Source organism: Bos grunniens, chromosome 6 (genome assembly GCF_055505025.1).
Source record: "Bos grunniens cultivar Pamir isolate PY7600 chromosome 6, Bosgru_T2T1.0, whole genome shotgun sequence".
NCBI classification, from domain to species: Eukaryota; Metazoa; Chordata; class Mammalia; order Artiodactyla; family Bovidae; genus Bos; species Bos grunniens.
The window spans coordinates 33,177,474-33,195,103 of record NC_141170.1 but is presented as its reverse complement, the minus strand read 5'-3'; the positions used below and the strand labels follow the sequence as shown (position 1 = coordinate 33,195,103).

Below are 17,630 nucleotides of genomic sequence, written 5' to 3'. Positions count from 1 at the left end.
CAGAGTCTTTACTACTGTGTCTTCCTATTTTGACAAGTCGCTGTGGGGAATACCTGACCTTCGGGACCTATCACCTCCATACCCACCCTACCTTCCTTGATTGTGACCACAGTGCCCTACATGTATGGGATGAGAGCTGCTGCTGCCTGCTTTGCCCCCAGCTTCTACCTTAGTGCTTGGTCTTGCCATAACAAAGTCATGCTGCTATTGCTGAACCTGACTCTATATTCCTAGTTACAAAGCTACAACTAGGAGTTGTAGCTTTGACTGGTTATTACTTAGGCTGAGCTGCTGCTGTTCTACAACTTATTCCTGGGTCCTAAATCTCAGCATCACTTTAGCACTGTTTGTGCTAAAGTTGTGCTAAAGTGATGCTGAGATTTAGGACCCAGGAATAAGCTCCTACACTTTACCTCACTCTGTGTGCCAAGTCAGTGCTTTGACCCACCACAACTGGGAACACACCACTGCTGCTCTACAGTCCACTTCATGGGTCCTGACATGTGGCTTTAATAGGCCATCACTGGGACCATGATACTACTCTGTGACTTCTCCTGATGCCAGAGTTGGAATTTTGACTCGTCATTCCACGGCTGTACTGCTATATGTCACTGCACTCCTGGTCCTAAGCTACTGCAGAATTCTGTCATATCAGGGCTTGCACCACCGCTGCATTCTCCCTACTCCCAGTGTTGCTGAAGCAAACAACAAACATAGACCCCAGTTCCATGGGAGAATTATATATGCTTGTACCCTTGAGACTGTTACTGCTGCCCCAGCCAATACAGTTGTACCTCAGGGACAAAGTGATACAGTTGTTCCACATCAGCCTGACCTAAGGTCTTTGGCTCCACTGCCTTTCTGAGTGCCAATTTGTATCTTCTCAGCTACAGTTAACTTCCATGGGCCAAAGAGGAGAACAGTAGGACCTCAGAAGCCTTTATTGCCAAGCACTTCAATGGCCCTAGCCAACACTACCACTACCTGTGGGAACTCTCTAGCTTTGGTCACAGAAGACCCATGCAGTCTGCACAGATGTTGATCTATGCTGATGGAGATGCAGAGAAATTATGCAGTCATGCACTCCTGAGAACAAAGATATTACATCCCACTCACCTAGCACCCTCACAGCCAACTTGAGGTGAAAATCTTTCCCCAAAAAAAGTTGAGTTCAGAAAGGCTGGAGAAGGTGACAATTACCTCTAATACAAAGACATCATCAAAAGCAATGAGAAAAGTGGAAAAACAAAGAAAATTAACATCACCAAAGTGACAAACAATTTGCTAGTAATAGACCTCAAAGAAATGGAGATCTATGAGTTACCAGAAAATAATTCAAAGCAATTATTTTAAGGAAGATATGTGACATTTTATAGGACATAGACAATTCAATAAAATCAGGAAAAACAAAGCATGAGCAAATAAAAAGTTTAAAAATGAGAAAGGACTTATAAAACCAACTAAACATAAATTATAGAGCTGAAGAATACAATGAATTAAAGAATAGAATTGCTATCTCTAATTTTAACCCTTAAATTATTACAATGAATTAAAGTCTAATGAAGAGCTTCAACAGTAGAGTCACCAAGAATTAATAGAAGGAAGAATACTCAAATTTGGTGACAGATCTCTTGATATTATCCAGAGATGGGGAAAAAAAGTAAGTATAATGAAAAAGAAGTAAACCTGCATGAACTGTGGGACACTATCAAGGAAGGAGTATTCATATTATAGGAATACCAGAAGGAGAAGAGGGAGAAAGCAGGCAGAAAATTAATTTAAATAGTTAATGGATGAAATTTCCCAAATCCGTGGAAAGCTGTGGGCATCTAAGTACATGAAGTCCAAATATCCCCAAACAGATTCAACCCAAGGAACTCTTCATTTAAAAGCATTATAACCAGGCACTCAGAATTGAGAAATATAGAATTTAGGAAGCATCAAGGAAAAAAAAAAAGCTAGTCATATGCAAGGGAAGACTGATGAAATCATCAGTAGATTTCTCTGTAGGACCTTTTAGGCCAGAAGAAAGTGTATGTTGTACTCAAAGAGAATACCATCAACCAAGAATCCCTTGTTCACCAATTCGCCCTTCAGAAATGAAAGATAAATAATTCTCCTGACAAACAAAAACTGAAGGAATTCATTGACATTGGACCTGCCTTAGAAGAAATGCTTTATGAGGTTCCTCAAGCTGAAACAAAAAGACGTTAATTAGTACCATGAAAACATGAAAACATTAGTACCATGAAAAACAACATAAAACTTAAGGGTAAAGATAAAAATATAATGCAACACAGAATGCTCTAATACTGCAATAATAAATAAATAAATAAACTCTACCATATAGATTAAAAACAGAAATATATTAAAAAATCTGTATCTACAATATTTTATTAATGAATAAAAAGTACAACAATATTTTAAGTGAGGCATTAATAACATAAAATGTGGAGGGTGCCAGTAAATATTTAGAATTTTTATATGGAATAGATTATTTTTAAATTAGAATGTTTTACTGTAAGACATTTTATGAGAGCTTTTTGGTAATAATAAAGCAGAAACATAATAACTATACAAGTGATAAAACAATAAAAGCACACTTCTCCCAAAACATCAACTTACAAAGTAAAACAGCAAGAGAGAAAGAATCTGAAATCAATACACAAAATGATGACATCTGTTAATAATTATTTTAATATAAGTTCAGTTCAGTCAGTTCAGTCACTCAGTCATGTCCGACTCTTTTCGACTCCGTGAATTGCAGCACGCCGGGCCTCCCTGTCCATCACCAACTCCGGAAATTCACTCAAATTCATGTCCATCGAATCAGTGATGCCATCCAATCATCTCATCCTCTATCGTCCCCTTCTCCTCATACTGCCAGTCCCTCCCAGCATCAGATTCTTTTCCAATGAGTCAACTCTTCGCATGAGGTGGTCAAAGATTGGAGTTTCAGCTTTAACATCAGTCCTTCCAAAGAACACACAGAACTTATCTCCTTAAGAATGAACAGGTTGGATCTCCTTGCAGTCCAAGGGACTCTCAAGAGTCTTCTCCAACACAACAGTTCAAAAGCATCAATTCTTAGCACTCAGCTTTCTTCATAATCTAACTCTCACATCCAAACATGACCACTGGAAAAACCATAGCCTTGACTAGATGGACCTTTGTTGGCAAAGTAAAGTCTCTGCTTTTGAATATGCTATCTAGGTTGGTCATAACTTTCCTTCCAAGGAGTAAGCATCTTAATTTCATGGCTGCTATCATCATTTGCAGTGATTTTGGAGCCCCCAAAAATAAAGTCTGACACTGTTTCCACTGTTTCCCCATATATTTCCCATGAAGTGATGGGACCAGATGCCATGATCTTAGTTTTCTGAATGTTGAGCTTTAAGCCAACTTTTTCACTCTCCTCTTTTACTTTCATCAAGAGGATTTTCAGTTCCTCTTCACTTTCTGCCATAAGGGTTGTGTCATCTGCATATCTGAGGTTATTGATATTTCTCCCGGCAATCTTGATTCCCGCTTGTGCTTCTTCCAGCCCAGCATTTCTCATGATGACTCTGCATAGAAGTTAAATAAGCAGGGTGACAGTATACATCCTTGATGTACTCCATTTCCTATCTGGAACCAGTCTGTTGTTCCATGTCCAGTACTTACTGTTGCTTCCTGACCTGCATATAGGTTTCTCAAGAGGCAGGTCAGGTGGTCTGGTATTTTCATCTCTTTCAGAATTTTCCACAGTTTACTGTGATCCACACCATCACAGGCTTTGGCATAGTCAATAAAGCAGAAATAGATGTTTTTCTGGAACTCTCTTGGTTTTTCCATGACCCAGCAGATGTTGGCAATTTGATCTGTTTCCTCTGCCTTTTCAAAAAATCAGCTTGAGCATCTGGAAGTTAATGGTTCACATATTGCTGAAGCCTGGCTTGGAGAATTTTGAACATTACTTTACTAGCACGTGAGATGAGTGCAATTGTGTGGTCGTTTGAGCATTCTTTGGCATTGCCTTTCTTTGGGATTGGAATGAAAACTGACCTTTTCCAGTTCTGTGGCCATTGCTGAGTTTTCCAAATTTGCTGGCATATTGAGTGCAGCACTTTCACAGCATCATCTTTCAGCATTTGAAATAGCTCAACTGCACTTCCATCACCTCCACTAACTTTGTTTGTAGTGATGCTTTCTAAGGTCCACTTGACTTCACATTCCAGGATGTCTGGCTCTAGGTGAATGTGAGTGATCACACCATCGTGATTATCTGGGTCATGAAGATCTTTTTTGTACAGTTCTTCTGTGTATTCTTTCCACCTGTTCTTAATATTTTCTGCTTCTGTTAGGTCCATACCATTTCTGTCCTTTATCGAGCCCGTCTTTGCATGATATGTTCCCTTGGTATCTTTAATTTTCTTGAAGAGATCTCTAGTCTTTCCCACTTTATTGTTTTCCTCTATCTCTTGGCATTGGTCGCTGAGGAAGGCTTTCTTATCTCTCTTTGCTATTCTTTGGAACTCTGCATTCAGATGCTGATATCTTTCCTTTTCTTCTTTGTTTTTCACTTCTCTTCTTTTCACAGCTATTTGTAAGGCCTCCCCAGACACCCATTTTGCTTTTTTGCATTTCTTTTCCATGGGGATGGTCTTGATCCCTGTCTCCTGTACAATGTCACGAACCTCAGTCCATAGTTCATCAGGCACTCTATCAGATCTAGTCCCTTAAATCTATTTCTCACTTCCACTGTATAATCATAAGGGATTTGATTTAGGTCATACCTGAATGGTCTAGTGGTTTTCCCTACTTTCTTCAATTTAAGTCTGAGTTTGGCAATAAGGAGTTCATGACCTGAGCCACAGTCAGCTCCTGGTCTTGTTTTTGCTGACTGTATAGAGCTTCTCCATCTTTGGCTGCAAAGAATATAATCAATCAGTGTTGACCATCTGGTGATGTCCATGTTAGAGTCTTCTCTTGTGTTGTTGGAAGAGGGTGTTTGCTATGACCAGTGTGTTCTTTTGGCAAAACTCTATTAGCCTTTGCCTTGCTTCATTCCATATTCCAAGGCCAAATTTGCCTGTTACTCCAGGTGTTTCTTGACTTCCTACTTTTGCATTCCAGTCCCCTATAATGAAAAGTACATCTTTTTTGGGTGTTAGTTCTAGAAGGTCTTGTAAGTCTTCACAGAACCGTTCAACTTCAGCTTCTTCAGCTTTACTGGTTGACACATAGACTTGGATTACTGTGATATTGAATGGTTTGCCTTGGAAACGAACAGAGATCATTCTGTCGTTTTTGAGATTGCATCCAAGTACTACATTTCGGATTCTTTTGTTGACCATGATGGCTACTCCATTTCTTCTAAGGGATTCCTGCCCACAGTAGTAGCTATAATGGTCATCGGAGTTAAATTCACCGATTCAGTCCATTTTAGTTCGCTGATTCCTAGAATGTCGATGTTCACTTTTGCCATCTCCTTTTTGACTACTTCCAATTTGCCTTGATTCATGGACCTAACATTCCAGGTTCCTATGCAATATTGCTCTTTACAGCATCAGACTTTGTTTCTATCACCACTCACATCCACAACTGGGTATTGTTTTTGCTTTGGCTCCATCCCTTCATTCTTTCTGGAGTTATTTCTCCACTGATCTGCAGCAGCATACTGGGCACCTATCGACCCGGGGAGTTCCTTTTTCAGTATCCTATTATTTTGCCTTTTCATACTGTTCATGGGGTTCTCAAGGCGAAAATACTGAAGTGGTTTGCCATTGCCTTCTCCAGTGGATCACATTCTGTCAGACCTCACCACCATGACCCACCCATCTTGAGTGGCCCCACACGGCATGGTTTAATTTCATTGAGTAGGACAAGGCTGTGGTCCGTGAGATCAGATTGGCAAGTTTTCTGTGATTATGGTTTCAGTGTTTCTGCCTTCTGATGCCTCTTGCAACACCTACCATCATACTTGGGTTTCTCTTACCTTGGACGTAAGATATCACTTCACGGCTGCCCCAGCAAAGCGCAGCCTCTGCTCCTTACCTTGGACGAGGGGTATCTCCTCACAGCCGTCCCTCCTGATCTTGAATGCAGAGTAGCTCCTCTCAGCCCTTCTGTGCCTGCGCAGCCACTGCTCCTTGGATGTGGGGTTGCTCCTCTCTACTTAATATAAGTAGACTCAATTTAATATAAGTAGACTAAATATGTGAACCATGAACTTCCAGATGTTCAAGCTGGTTTGAGAAAAGACAGAGGAACCAGAGATCAAATTGCCGGCATCTGCTGGATCATGGAAAATGCAAGAGAGTTCCAGAAAAACATCTATTTCTGCTTTATTGACTATGCCAAAGCCTTTGATGCTGTGGATCACAATAAACTGTGGAAAAGTCTGAAAGAGATGGGAATACCAGACCACCTGACCTGCCTCTTGAGAAACCTGTGTGCAGATCAGGAAGCAACAGTTAGAACTGGACATGGAACAATAGACTAGTTCCAAATAGGAAAGGGAGTACATCAAGGCTGTATATTGTCACCTTGCTTATTTAACTTATATACAGAATACAAAATGAGAAATGCTGGGCTAGAGGAAGTATAAGTTGGAATCAAGGTATCCAGGAGAAATATCAATAAGCTCAGATATGCAGATTACACAACCCTTATGGCAGAAAGTGAAGAGGAACTAAAAAGCCTCTTGATGAAAGTGAAAGAGGAGAGTGGAAAAAGTTGGCTTAAAGCTCAACATTCAGAAAACGAAGATCATGGCATCCAGTCCCATCACTTCATGGCAAATAGATGGGGAACAGTGGAAACAGTGGCTGACTTTATTTTCTGGGCCCCAAAATCACTGCAGATGGTGATTGCAGCCATGAAATTAAAAGATGCTTACTCCTTGGAAGGAAAGTTATGATCAACCTAGGCAGCAGATTAAAAAGCAGAGCATTACTTTGCCAACAAAGGTCAGTCTAATCAAGGCTATGGTTTTTCCTGTGGTCATGTACAGATGTGAGAGTTGGACTATAAAGAAATCTGAGCGCTGAAGAATTGATGGTTTTCAACTGTAGTGTTGGAGAAAACTCTTGAGAGTCCCTTGGACTGCAAGGAGGTCCAACCAGTCTATCCTAAAGGAGATCAGTCCTGGGTGTTCATTGGAAGGACTGATGTTAAAGCTGAAACTCCAATACTTAGGCCACCTGATGCGAAGAGTTGACTCATTTGAAAAGACCCTGATGCTGGGAAAGATTGAGGGCAAGAGGAGAAGGGGACGACAGAGGATGAGATGGTTGGATGGCATCACTGACTCAATGGACATGGGTTTGGGTGGACTTAGGGAGTTGGTAATGGATAAGGCATCCTGGCATGCTGTGGTTCATGGAGTCGCAAACACAGGACTGAACAACTAAACTGAACTGACTCACTGAGACGAAATTGTTCAATCAAAAGATATTGAGTGGCTGTATAGGTCAAAAAAAAAAAAAAAAAAGACTAAGCAAGATTCAACTATATGTTGCTTATAAGAGACTCACTTAGGTCTTAAGGATGCTGCTGCTAAGTCACTTCAGTGGCTCCCGACTCTGTATGACCCCATAGATGGCAGCCCACCAGGCTCCCCTGTCCCTGGGATTCTCCAGGCAAGAACACTGGAGTGGGTTGCCATTTCTTTCTCCAATGCGTGAAAGTGAATTCGCTCAGTCGTGTCTGACTCCTAGCGACCCCATGGACTGCAGACTACCAGGCTCCTCCGTCCATGGCATTTTCCAGGCAAGAGTACTGGAGTGGGTTGCCATTGCCTTCTTTGAAGTTTTAAGGATACTCATAGTCTAATAATGAAATTATAAATAAAGATATTCCATGCAAAGGAAAACCAAAAGAAATTGAGAGTAACTTCTATCAGACAAAATAGGCTTTAAGTCAAGAGCTCTAACATGAGACAAAGAAGGCCATTATGTAATGGTAAAAGGGTCAATTTTATGAAAGTGTATAACTATGTTAATATATACTCCCAGTATAGAAGCACCTGAATATGGTCTAAAAAAAAGTCACAGATCTGAAGGGAAAAATAGCAAAGCAATAGTAATAAAAGACTTCAATATCCCACTTTCAACAACAGAGAAATCATCTAGGCAGAGAATCAATAAGAAAATAATGGAAATAATGAATGATCTGAAACTAGAAATCATACAAAAGAAGAAAAACTGGAAAATTCAAGTGTAAATTAAACAATGCCCTCTTGAACAACCAATGAGTAAAAGAAGAAATAAAAAGGGAAGTAAGTAATAAGAAATATCTTGAAACAAATGAAAATGAAAACAAAAAATGCCAAAATGTATGAGATACAGCAAGGAGTAATATGATATGCTTACGGTAATAAATGTACATATTAAGAAAAAAAACTCAAATATCCTACCCTGAAACATGAGGAGTTGAAAAAAGAGAAGAATTTAGTATAAAGAAGGAAATGTTAAATATCTGAGTAAAATAAATGAAATAGAAATCAGAAAAACAGTTACAAAAGAAAGGAAACTATCAGTGACATTTCTAAGAAATCAGAGTTGTAATACATTCTGATAAGTTTTGTTATGTTCTGCATTTTCTTGTGTGTGTGTGTATTAGTCACTCAGTCATGTCTGACTCTTTGTGACCCCATGGACTGTAGCTCTCCAGGCTCCTCTGTCCATGGGATTCTCCAGACAGGAATACTGGAGTGGGTTGCAACTCCCTTCTTCAGGGGATCTTCCTGACCAAAGGATCATGAGATTCTCCTGTAATTGCAGACAGAGTCTACCACCTGAGCCAATTGTTCTTAATTTTTTTTTAATTTTAATTATGTTTTCATATGTGATTCATTTATTTTTGGAATATATTGGAAAATTGCCATGTGTTTGTACGCTTCTGAAATTTTGTTTTTGGTATTGATTTTTATTGTCATTCTGTTTTGGCCAGAGACTATACATCATATGATTTGAGTTGTTTTAAGTTTATTGAGACTTTTTTATTCCCTAGTGACAGCCTATCTTAGAAAACGTTATGTGCACTTGAGTAGATTGCATATGTTACCCATTTTGAATGGGGTATTCTGCAGATATCTCTTTAACCTAGTTAGTTTATAGCATTATTGAGGTTTTCCATTTCCTAGTTCATCTTCTGTCTAGTTTTATATCTGTTACTGAACATAAAGCAATATAGCATCCAAATATTAATGTTGGGTTGTCTGTTTCTCTTTTAAGATCTCTTTTTGTAGATTTATTAATTTCTTTATATTTGGCTATGCTGGATTCTCTAGTTGTGCTGAGCAGGGGCTACTCTCTAGTTGTGGTATCCAGGTTTCTATTTTGGTGGCTTTTCTTGTTGTGAGGCATGGACTCTAGCACGCTTGGGCTTCAGTGTCAGTTAATCAGTCATGTCCAACTCCATGGACTGTAGACCACCAGGCTCCTCTGACCATGGAATTCTCCAGGCAAGAATATTGGAGTGGGTAGCCATTCCTTTCTCCAGGGGTTCTTCTGGACTCAGGGATCAAACCCGAGTCTCCTGCACTGCAGGCAGATTCCTTACCATCTGAGCTACTGCTGCCGCTGCTGCTGCTAAGTTGCTTCAGTCGTGTCCGACTCTGTGCGACCCCATAGACGGAAGCCCACCAGGCTCTCCCGTCCCTGATTTTCTCCAGGCAAGAACACTGGAGTGGGTTGCCATTTCCTTCTCCAATGCATGAAAGTGAAAAGTGAAAAGTGTAAGTGAAGTCGCTCAGTCGTGTCCGACTCTTCTCGACCCCATGGACTGCAGGGGTCCTGCAGCCTACCAGTCTCCTCCGTCCATGGGATTTTCCAGGCAAGAGTACTGGAGTGGGTTGCCATTGCCTTCTTTGTCTAGAGAAGCCACTAGAGAAGCCCCAAATTTATTTATTTCCTTTTGGCTGCACTGGGTCTTTCTCTAGTTGCAGTGAGCAGAGGCTACTCTCTGGTTGTGGTGTGCAGGCTTCTCATGGTAATCTCTCCTGTTGTGGAGCATGACCTCTAGGGTGCTTGGGCTTCAGTAGTGCACTTTGCGGACTCCAGAGTGCAGGGTCAGTAGTTGTGGACCACGGGCTTAGTTCCTCCGTGGCATGTAGGATCTTCCCTGACCAGGGTTTGAACCGGTGTCCTCTGCACTGGCAGCCAGATTCCTAACTACTGGGCACGTGGGAAGTCTCTTTTCCTTCAATATATTTTGCTTCGTGTATTTTGATCTCTGATGTTAGGTGCATATATCTTTATAATTGACATATACCAGCTTGGATTGGGAGTGCAGTGAGGCAGCAACTGTCAGCACAAAGCTTCCCTACCCTGTTTGTTGGCAAGCCAGCACATGTGCACTCTTTGAGAACAGATTCTAAGCTTCTCTAGCCCTTCTATCTGTCTCAGCAGCCTAAAGGGCTTGTCTCCTCCACATAAGACCTCAGGACTGGGATGTACACTCTATGGCTCCACTTACATAATCCCCAGGATAAGAGTCTATCTCTGTAAACCTTCTCTTCCTTTCAGATCCATTCCAAGGGGCAGAAGACCCAAACCTATGTTTTTATCCATCTTACCCAGTTACATGGTAATCTTTATTATATCATTAGTTGTTAAAGAGATTTTCCAGTTTCCAATTAGTTTCCTGTGTGAATTGTTCCACATAAAGGTGAATTGTTGATATGTTTATGGGGCGAGGTGATTCACTGTCTTCTTATTCCACCATCTTAATCCAATCCTGTACCATAAATTTAATTCCTACATCTTTAATAGGAAATGTTGTTATTTTCATTTACATTTGAAACATGTTATATTTAAAAATACATCATGTATATGGGAAGACTAAAAAATGGAAATTTTCCTATGCATTTAAATGATAATAGTTAATGCAAATTGCATTTCACTTTATACAGCAATTATTTTTACTGCTTAACAATGTTAGCACATTCAGCCTTTCATCAACCTCACGAGTTAGTTAATACCAATTGTGTGCATAGCACTGTTGTGTCCAACTCTCTGGGACCTCATGGACTGTAGCCCACCAGGCTCCTCTGTCCATGGAATTTTCCAGGCAAGGAAACAGAGTGGGTTGCTATTTCCTCCTCCAGGGGATCTTCCTGACTCAGGGATAGAACCCGTGTCTCCTGCACGGGCAGGTGAATTCTTTACCACTGCACCAAATGGGAGGCTCAGTTAACACAACTACCTAATCTGTATTTCACTGAACAGCTGAAATAATGTCAGTGATTAACTTGCCCACCCCACATAACTCTGTAATAGTTTTGCAGGGACTTAAATTTTGGCTATCTGTGTTCCAAGTGCAACCTCTAAATCATTATGGTATGGTGGTGGCTCCCAATTCTGGGTTACAGTTATTTTCAAAATGTAACATTGACTGTTATATTTTAATTGTAATATTATGACAAAAGTATAATTATTGTCCCTGTGATCTGTTAGTATGTATAATTTGCCCTTACATATACTGGCTTCAGTCAGTTCAGTTCGGTTCAGTCGCTCAGTCGTGTCTGACCCTTGGAGACCCCTTAATCGCAGCACACCAGGCCTCCCTGTCCATCACCAACTCCCGGAGTTCACTCAGACTCACGTCCATCGAGTCAGTGATGCCATCCAGCCATCTCATCCTCTGTCGTCCCCTTCTCCTCCTGTCCCCAATCCCTCCCAGCATCAGAGTCTTTTCCAATGAGTCAGCTCTTCGCCTGAGGTGGCCAAAGTACTGGAGTTTCAGCTTTAGCATCATTCCTTCCAAAGAAATCCCAGGGCTGATCTCCTTCAGAATGGACTGGTTGGATCTCCTTGCAGTCTAAGGGACTCTCAAGAGTCTTCTCCAACATCACAGTTCAAAAGCATCAATTCTTCGGCACTCAGCCTTCTTCACAGTCCAAGTCTCACATCCATACATGACCACTGGAAAAACCATAGCCTTGACTAGATGGACCTTTGTTGGCAAAGTAATGTCTCTGCTTTTCAATATGCTATCTAGGTTGGTCATACCTTTTCATACTGGCTTAGAACAACAATAATCATTTTACCTCTCATAGTTAGTTGTGGGTGTTGGCTGGGCTTGGCTAAGTGATGCTTTTACATCATGACTCAGATGGTTAGAGTCTTGTGGTGATCAGTTGTATTCATCTGAAGGACATAGCAGGGATTGATTTGGGAAGTCAAACTGGTGGAAGCCTGGAACTACTGGGACTTCTTAGGCATATCTATGTCTCTCTTCACAAGATGGTCATTTATCATGGAAACTTTGGGTATGAGGAGTAGGGAGATAGAGAAGTGAGAAAGAGAGAGATAAAGATAAACAGACATAGACATAAAGATAGAGACAGAAAGAAAAATGGAGACAGAATGTGTTGTATTTCATAACTGAGCCATGGAAGTTAAGCTGAAACATTTGTGAGAGAGCAACCAGACTTAACTAAAGTTCAAAAGAGAGGAAATAAAAAAAAAAAGAAATAAAAAAACAAAAAAACAAAAAAAACAAAAGAGAGGAAATTACTCAATGGGAGAGCTGTCATAGTACTTGCAGTTATGTCTCAGAAGCACTACAAATCTAAGTATAGGTGTATGCCAGCAGAAGTCCTTAAGCTATTGAAAAATTCATTAAATATTGATACTTAAATCACAGTAATGACATTTTTGTGAGTTAAGATTTTACAACTATTGATATTGTAAATACAATGTGGTAATATATTTATTTATAATACTTAAAACATAAAATAGGTGTCCTAAAAAAGGCCCTAATTTGATATTGATATTATCCCAAATTTCCAGTCATTTCAATTTTTGAATGAAACTGATACATTGATAACATGATATTAGAATCTTAGGAGTTAATATCATGAATTAATATGTTGATTTCACCAATTATTTTTAAAGTCACATAATTAATTGTGACTGTCAAATAATGAAATTTAGAGAATAAAAATTTAAATTCCTATCATTGGAAATTCAGTATATTCTTTAAGATCATTTCCTCTGTGGTTATATAAATTTATATATATTTACTTTTATTTCCAAAGGAGAGTGTCATGCTTAGGCTATGTAATTCCTAGAACTTGTTCTTTATCTAGTAATGTGACATGGAGATCACTCAACAGTATTTCCTATAATCTACCTGTTTACTCCAGTGACCATATCACTCATGCATACCTATGCTGTAGGTTTGTACACTGACAGCCACTTAAGTGCTAGTGGAAGTATTCAGAATACAATGATGACCATACACAAGTCTTTCTGCCTGACAGATAACTAGATATAGACTTGTAAAAATATCATATATTAATGCTTATTTATGGAGTCTAGAAAAATGGTCCTGATGAACCTACCTGCAGGGAAGGAATGGATGTGCAAACATAGAGAACAGACATACAAATAGGGAAGAAGAAAGGGAGTAAGTTCAGAGAGTAGCACTGACATGTTTAGACTGCACATGTGTGCTCAGTCACTCAACATGCCCATCTTTGTGACTCCATGGACCGTAGCCCACCAGGCTCCTCTGTCCATGGGATTTTCCAGGCAGAAGTACTGGAATGGGTTTTCATTTGCTACTCCAGGGGTCTTCCCAACCTAGAGATCGAATCTGCATCTCCTGCATTGGCAGGCAGATTCTTTACCACTGTGTTAACTGGGAAGCCCATGTATACACTACCATGGGTAAACTAGATAGGGGCAGAAAACTGCTCTAAACACAGGGAGCTAAACTTGGTAATCTTAGAGAGATGGGATCTAGAGTGGTGAAGTCAGGGGATGGGATGAAGGCTCACAAGGGAGGGGATATATGTATACCAATAGTTGATTCATGACATGATAGAGCAGACACTAACAAACTGAAAAGCAAATATATTCCAATAAAAAATAGCAAAAAAGAAAAAGGAAAAAAGGGATCCATTTCCAGAGAAATAGTTCTACCATAATATTTGTTCCACAAATCACTTGTAGGAAAATAACTAATTGACTTAATTTGCATTTCTGAAAACATGAGTGGCCTTTGTTAGTTTTTACAGGTCATTGGCCATTTCACTCCTGTCAATTTCTTGTTCATATTCTTTATTTATTTCCGTATTGGACTGTTCGACTTTTTGTTGGGGATTTGTAGTAGTTCTCACTGTACAATGACTACCGATCCTTTTTAGGTTGCCTGTGTTGCAGGATAGATTTAAGGAAGAATAGTTAAGCCTACTGGTCTTCCTAGGTGGCACAGTGGTAAAGAATCTATCCACAACGTAGGAGACACGGGTTCAATCCCTGGATTGGGAGGATCCGCTGGAGTAAGAAATGGCAATCCATTGCAGTATTCTTGCCTGGATAATTCCACTGACAGAGGAATCTGACAGGTTATAGTCCATGGGGTCCCAAAAGATTTGGACAAGACTTAGCGACTAAAGAACAACATAATAGGAGGCAGGTATCAGCTACTATATTTCTAATTCCACAAATATTCCACTGGGAAATGAGTTATAACGGTTTTAGATAAGAAGTGATGCTGAGGCACACTGATGCACAGTAATAACAAAGAAGTTTTAGAGGTCTTAAAAATGAAACAAAATTGTGAATTTTTAAACACAATTCCAATTATTGAACAGTTTCTGTAGCAAGTTAAATCTACACTATTCTGCACCAAAGTAAAGACAAAATACTTTGAATATCTGCAAAGTAATATGGATATTATAAATAGACTTCTCATTGTTCTTGTGTCTATTCACAACATGTAAAACACTATCATATTCAAAGATATTTCTTTTCAGTATAACTTTTGAGTTAAAATAATAATTTTCAATATATACCCATATAGTTTCATGTTTATTTTATTTTTCACCAACTTTTCTCTTGGCATAACTTATTTCAACTCTTATACAGAAAATCCCTTGAAAACAAACTTTAATCTGAGATGCTGAATTGTGAAAAGTCATTTTGTCACAGGAGGAGAGGATCCTTATCATAACTTTCTTGTTGGATGAGTTCCATCCATGGAGTAAACTTGCTACAGTTCTCAGATACAGATACTCCCTTTTCTCCTTCTTTCCTGTTTTAGCAAACTTCCATAAACAAACCAGACAACACTTTGTGATGACAAATACAACAGTTGCCACACAGGCCAGCAGGAACCCAATCATGTCCAGAGAGTGGGAATAGTACCAGGTGAGGTCATGGGTGACTGGCCTCAGGTACTTGGCTCCTTTGTGGCATGTGGCAAACTCAATCCAGAAGACTGTTCAGTTCAGGGGCCTTATCGGCTGATCATGGTGAATTCTTGATAGCCTCATAGCATTTTCTTTCTATCTAAAGAAGTACAAAGATACAAACTGTGAAAGGAAGCTACTTTGCTTAAGTATACCAATGGCATTGATGGTTTTCAAAGAGTCATACAAATTATTCAAAGTAAATGTCATACAGTTACAGAAAAGTGAAAGTGAAAGTTGTTCAGTCCTGTCCAACTGTTTGTGACCTACGGACTGTACAGTCTATGGAATTCTCCAGACCAGAAAACTGAAGTGAGTAGCCTTTCCCTTCTCCAGGGAATCTTCCCAACCCAGGGATTAAATCCAGGTACTCTGGCATTGCAGGCAGATTCTTTACCAGCTGAGCCACAAGGGAAGCTACAATTACAGAAGTAGTAGTCTATTTTTAGCTAGGTCCTCATTGAAAGTTTTACTTTTAAGTTGAAATTTTATAATTGACAGTTATTTAAAAATTGAAAATGGAAGGTCAGGTGGGAAACTTCATTCTTTTCTACCATAGGAATTGATAAGAGCCATTCTAAACACTGTACGTTGGATAGTGGAAAGGCGAGTTCAGGATGATGTTCTTCTGGTAGTAAAATAGAACAGAGTAATAGTGTAATAAAAAATGAAATGACTCCTAACCAGTCCAGGTGCTTTGACTCTTCTCCATTCCACCATCTTTTTTCTACCAGTGGACAAAATTATTTTTTGGAGATACCTATTAAGTTATTACATCTCTCTACTCAAAATTTCCATCTTCTTATCACATTTAGAATAAAACCCAAATCTGTTCTTTGGTCCATAGTATCCTACATGCCCAGACCTCTGGTAATCTCTTCCTTGATCACTTTTTTCAGGCACTCTGTTGTAGGCACATTGGCCTTCTAGCTGTTTCTTGATGTTGCAAATGTTTTCTTACCTTAGCACCTTTGAACTTGCAGTCCCTTTTGTTCTTCTGGAACATTCGTCTCTACAATACCCTGGAGCTTGTTTCAGGTTTTTGATCGAAGACTTTGTCTCAGTATTATGTTCAGAGTGGCAGAGTATCTTTTCTTGATCACATTAAGATAGTAGTCAATGGCAATTCTTCCATTGTTTTTGTTTGTTTCTTCATTTGTTTATTTTGCTATTTACTCTGTAGACATTTTAAAATTTGTTATATTTTCTAAAATAAACCCTTAAGTATGAAGCAGGCATGAAAGCTGCACAATTTCAATTAAACAGCTCAAAACTCAAATAAGCTAGAAAATCATCACCAAGTGAAACACAAATATAACTCCTACCCAGATCAGGCTGTAGAGTATTATAAACTCCTGATAGGCATTCCTTCCTGGTGGAAGCTTCCAGTCACTTCTCTCTTCCCCAGATTAAGTACTAGCCTGACCTCTAACACGGTACAATGATTTAACTTGTGTACATATTGGAATCACATGGTATGTAGTTATTTGTGTCTGACTCGTGTAGATGTTGGTTGATTCCACTGTTCTATAGTATTCCCTTGTTTGACAGTACCATAAATTATTTATTCATTCTTTGATCATTGGGCATTTGGATTGCTAACAGCTTTCGGTCATTACTAGTTATGTGGTTGTAATTATGCTGATATATGTATTTTGGTTTATATATTTATAAACATTTATTAGTTATATATCTAAGAGTGGAATTGCTGAGAGAAGGCTGAATGCATGTTTAGGTCTCTTTAATATTACCAAACAGTTTTCTGAAGTGGTTTATTAATTTGTGTTCTCATCAGCAGTATGCAAATTTTCCTATTTCTCCACATACTTGTCAATGCTTGGTTGTGATAATTCTCAAATTTTAGCTTTTATTTTGAAGGAAAAATGAGGTTTAACTTATATTTTCTTGATTTCTAATGAAGGGGATAAAGCTGTATATATTTTGCCAGGAAGTGTAATCATTTGTATTGCTTTTTAAAAAATATATCTACTGTAAGATTAAAGTAATTTCTATTTTTAGTTTGTAAAATATTTCTTTTGATATCATGTATGGATATTGACTTTTATCAATTATTTAATCATTGGACTGGTCATAATATTTTTCTCTTTTATGTTGACAATTTATTGAATTATATTCATTTTCATATATTTAAACAAACTTTCAATCCTGGAATAAGCCCATTTTGATCAAGATGTACTGTACTTTTTAATTGGCATTCTAGTTCTGTATTTGATTTGTGGAAGGATTTGTGTTAAAAAATATTTTTTCCTGTAATGTCATTGCCTTGTTTTGATAGTAAGGATTATGGCCTCATCAAATGACCTGAAAAGACCTAATATGTTTGACATTATCTAGAAAAGTTTGTAGAAGATCTATATATTTCTTTCTTAAGTATTTGGACATATTTGATGATGAAGGCATCTGAGCTGGAAATTTCCTTTGT

At 38.9% G+C, this 17,630-nt stretch overlaps 1 pseudogene; it reads right to left on the bottom strand.

Annotated features, from left to right (window-relative positions):
• Window positions 1-14,812: 14,812 nt before the first annotated feature.
• Window positions 14,813-17,630, bottom strand: part of LOC147370550 (UDP-glucuronosyltransferase 2B18-like) — a 29,362-nt pseudogene continuing 26,544 nt past the window's right edge.